The sequence below is a fragment of the Arachis duranensis genome, chromosome 10 (genome assembly GCF_000817695.3).
Source record: "Arachis duranensis cultivar V14167 chromosome 10, aradu.V14167.gnm2.J7QH, whole genome shotgun sequence".
In the NCBI taxonomy this organism is placed as follows: Eukaryota; Viridiplantae; Streptophyta; class Magnoliopsida; order Fabales; family Fabaceae; genus Arachis; species Arachis duranensis.
The window spans coordinates 71,089,675-71,094,784 of record NC_029781.3 but is presented as its reverse complement, the minus strand read 5'-3'; positions in this window follow the sequence as shown (position 1 = coordinate 71,094,784).

Here is a 5,110-nt window from a genome sequence, read left to right as displayed (position 1 = left end):
CCGGCGATCACTTTTACCAAGGAAGACGCATCCGGCGTCACGTCAGGGCATGACGATCCCATGGTCATCACTATTATACTGGCAAACGTAAATCTTCTCCACACATTGATAGACCAGGGGAACTCTGCCTATATCTTATTCAAAACCGCCTTCGACAAACTCGGCTTGGAAGAAAAAGAACTCAGAGCATATCCGGACAGCCTATTCGGGTTAGGAGATACCCCGGTTCAACCAATGGGATACATCCCGCTCCACCAACTTTTGGAAAGGGAAGTCAGTCAAGAACACTCAAAATAGATTACATCGTTGTTGACGTAAGCTCAGCCTACAATGCCCTAATAGGACGGACAATGTTAAATCAACTCGGCGCAATAGTCTCGACTCCGCATCTATGCTTGAAGTTCCCAACCGCAGAAGGAATAGCCACAGTAAAGGCAGATCAGAAGATGGCGCACCGCTGTTACAACAAAAGTCTAAACCTCAGAGGCAGAGGAGAAGAATTCCACAAAATCAAGCTCGGTGGAGTTCAGAGGCGGGAGGAGCTCCGCCCACAACCTGAAGGAGAAATAGAGAAAATCCAGATCGGGAATACCCCGGACCAAACAACCAACATCGGCACACTCCTAAAAGGGGTCATAAAAGAATCACTCATACAGTTCCTACGCGACAACGCCGACCTCTTTGCGTGGAAAGCCACAGACATGCCAGGCATAGATCCCAAACTAATGTGCTATAAGCTAGCATTCTACCCAGGATCTCGGCCGGTACAAGAAAGGCGCAGAAAGCTAGGACCAGAACGCTCTCAAGCAGTGGAAGAACAGGTACGAGCTCTACAAGAGGCAGGCTTCATAAGAGAAGTCAAATACCCGCTATGGCTTGCTAATGTCATTTTGGTAAAAAAAGTCAAATGGGAAGTGGAGAATGCGCACAGACTATACCGATCTCAACAAAGCTTGCCCTAAAGATCCTTATCCACTCCCAAACATCAACGCACTGGTAGATGCCTCCTCCGGATACAAATACCTCTCCTTTATGGATGCATACTCGGGATATAACAAAATTCCAATGTACCCACCCGACCAAGAAAAAACCTCTTTCTTAACCCCAAAGGCAAATTACTGCTACATTATTATGCCCTTCGGTCTCAAAAATGCGGGAGCCACTAACCAAAGATTAACGAACAAAGTTTTTTTGGATCACATCGGAAAGATCATGGAGGTCTACGTAGACGACATGCTAGTGAAGACGCAAAATGAAGAGATGTTATTATCCGACCTGACACAAGTATTCAACACCATAAGACGACACGGCATGCGACTCAATCCCACAAAATGTACCTTCGCAGTAGAAGCTAGTAAATTCTTGGGTTTTATGATCACACAGAGAGAAATCGAGGCAAACCCGGACAAGTGCAGGGCCGTACTCGACATAAAAAGCCCGACTTGTATCAAAGAGCTACAACAACTTAACGGGCGGTTGGCAGCCTTGTCCAGATTCCTGGTGGGATCCGCAATAAGATATCTCCCCTTCTACGCCACTCTAAGGAAGGGAAAGGAGTTTGAATGGACAGTTGAATGCGAGCAAGCCTTCCAAGACTTCAAAAAATTTCTGGGACAGCCACCTATATTAAGTCGGCCACGGGAAGGGGAACCACTCATCTTGTACCTCAAAGTGGAAAATCGGGCAATAGCCTCAGCACTGGTCCGAGAAGACAACAGTGGGCAACAACCCATATACTTTATCAGCAAAGCATTACAAGGGTCCGAGCAGAACTACCAGAAAATAGAAAAGTTCGCTTATGCTCTCATAATAACATCTCGATGACTTCGCCCATATTTCCAGTCTCACACCATTAAAATTCGGACCAACCAGCCCATAAAAGGAATCTTACAGATAACAGACTTGGCAGGCAGAATCTTGCAATGGGCAGTTGAGTTGTCTGAATTCGACCTTCAATACGAAGCTCGGACGGCCATCAAATCTCAATATCTAGCCGACTTCATTGCGGAATTTACAGACACACCGAAAATCCCACAGAATGGAATCTGTACATGGACAGCTCCTCAAATAAAATGGGAAGTGGCGCAGGTGTAATAATTTAAAGCGACCAGGGGACCCAAATCGAACTCTCCCTCAAATTTAGGTTCCCTGCCTCAAACAATCAAGCGGAATATGAGGTATTACTAGCTGGTTTGAAGCTGGCTAGAGAGGTTGGAGCTCAAAAACTTATCATCTTCAGTGACTCACAGGTAGTCACTTCACAAATAACAGGCAACTACCAAGCCAAAGATCCCACTATGAAAAGATACCTGGACAAAAACAAGGAACAACTCGGACAACTCGGAGAGTATGAGATTTGACACATACCCCGAGAACAGAATGCCCGGGCCGATGCACTCTCAAAACTAGCCAGCACCAAACCAGGAGGCAACAATAGAAGCCTTATCTAAGAAATTCTACAGAAGCCATCAATCTCAGAAGAAGAAAAGGTCCTAGCCATAATAGGTCGCGATCAGGGATGGATGACCCCCATAATTAATTACCTCACAACAGAGGCCCTCCCTACAGATGAGAAAGAGGCAAAGAGGTTAAAATGGGAAGCACAATACTATACCATTATAAATAATACTTTATACAAAAGAGGGATTTCAACACCATTGCTAAAATGCGTACCGACTTCCAACACTAAGGATATCTTAGAAGAAGTACACAGTGGCATTTGTGGCAATCACCTCGGAGTGCAAGCACTCGCCAAAAAAGTACTACGGGCAGGATTCTAATGCCAACCCTACAAAAAGAAGCCACAGAATTCGTAAGGACATGTATGCCATGTCAAAAGCATGCCAACTTCCACACCGCTCTGCTAGAGGAACTCATCAGAGTAACCTCACCTTGGCCATTTGCAAAATAGGGACTCGATCACCTTGGCCAAAACACTCACAAAGGACTGCTCGACCTCACTCAACATCTCCCAAGTATGTCGGGATACCACTACATTCCTCTACCACTCTAAGGGAAAGCATGGCTCATTATTTTCATCCAGAAAGAAAGGTCGGACTCCTTCAACAGCCCGGACCTTAAAGAAGTAGTTCTTAAAATCCCGAAAAGATTCGTCATACATGGAAAAGACCTTGTGTCCCTGGGCAGACCGAAAAGAAATCCAAGAAGCTTTCTTCTTGGTAGTCCCAGGTTTGGTCAACACAAAAAGATACAGAAAAAGAGTTTGAGAAGGCATAACACCAAATTCTTGACAAACAAGCTGAAAAATATTTATGAAGCCCCATGAATTCGGATGGAGCTGCGAAGGAGCTACATTACAAGACCATAACAGGTCGGTTTCAAAAGAAGTAAAAGGAAAGGTGATGTTCATTTGGCTAAAAAATAAGTCATAAGCATAGAAGAAGGGACGCTCCCCCTGGATTAGGACTGGAAAGCAGACTCTATCACCAGAATCGGGTGCTACCAACTCATAATTGCCCTCCAGATCAGCATTGCTATAGACACGATGATGCTTTCTAAGCATCGCACAAAATTCTGAATCAACTAAAGAAACACACAGCAAGACAAGAGAGTCCAACCAATCGGACTTCCCTTCGGGAACCTCAGAAGACGCCTCGACAATGTTTTTTCGGGAAGACATGGCCAACTAATCCTACAAAGCAAGAAAAAGATTGGGTTACTAAAAAGGCAAAGACATCCCAAACAAAATCAAAACAACTCGGACAGCACATTCCAGCACGATACAGCAGATAAAAAGGAAAACCCCAAGATGCAACCCATGGTCCAGAGGCATCCTTTGGAGGCAATCAAGGAATAAAGATTCATGAAAATCTACAAGACTAATTTCTCAACAGAAACCCTTTCCAAGAAAAACAAATGCGAAAAAGATCAAACGAGTCGCCAAAAGAAAAGGCTACAACAGTTCAGGAATCGGCAGAAGCATACAAAGCCCTAAAGAGCCAAACCAAGAAAATACACTCAGAAGCATATATAAGGTCAAAAGGGAAAAAGCATGCATCACAGTAACAAACCAGGCACAACAAAAATTCAAGCTTTCCAACATGCACTCAGTCAAAATCAAAGCTTCAAAATCAAAACACAACACAGCAGAAGTAAACGGCGAGGGGAAAGCAAAACCAACCTGAGAAAGGAGAAGAATACGCAAGAGGGTTGAAGACGAGGAGGTTAGAGATCGCCGTCAAAAGCACTTACAATCGCCGAACAAACGTTGCAAGAAGAAACACCAAGGAATGTAGGTTTTCAAAAGAAAACAGAAGGAGAGGGGAAAAAGAGAAGTCACAGCAAAATCAGATGAGGAGAGAAAACGTTTTTTGAGAGTAAAGTTCAAAATAAAAGCCAAGAGAAATGGAGCATCAAAAACCAATTAATGGGGCATTAAAAACCCTCACACGTTCCCAAGGCAAGGAAGCTAATCCAAAAGCGCGCGTTTTTAAAAGGAAGTGAATTGTTCTGCATTCAAAAAAAGAGAACTCTACAAAAGGAAATCGACAAAATGCTCGAGTTCGGCTTCACCAAAGAAGGATCGAAGTCCTAAAACTAAAGACTCGACCTCAAGAGGTTAGCCTTTCCTCATCTCATTTGTTACCTCTGTTATTCAGTTGGAGTTGACATAGAGGGAGACACCCCCATTAAGGAGGACAAACCCATCACTAAGAAAAGGATGGAGCACACAAGAGATCCCACTCATCATGAGATCCCTGAGATTCCTCAAGGGATGCACTTTCCTCCACAAAACTATTGGGAGCAACTAAACACCTCCCTAGGAGAGTTGAGTTCCAACATGGGACAACTAAGGGTGGAGCACCAAGAACACTCCATCATCCTCCATGAAATTAGAGAAGATCAAAGAATCATGAGAGAGGAGCAACAAAGACAAGGAAGAGACATTGAGGAGCTCAAGCACTCCATAGGATCTTCAAGAGGAAGAAAGAGCCGCCATCACTAAGGTGGACCCGTTCTTTGATTTCCTTGTTCTTTGTTCTTCTGTTTTTCGAATTTTATGCTTATGTTTAACCATGTTTGTGTCTTGTGATCATTAGTATCTTAGTGTCTATGCCTTAAAGTTATGAATGTCCTATGAATCCATCAC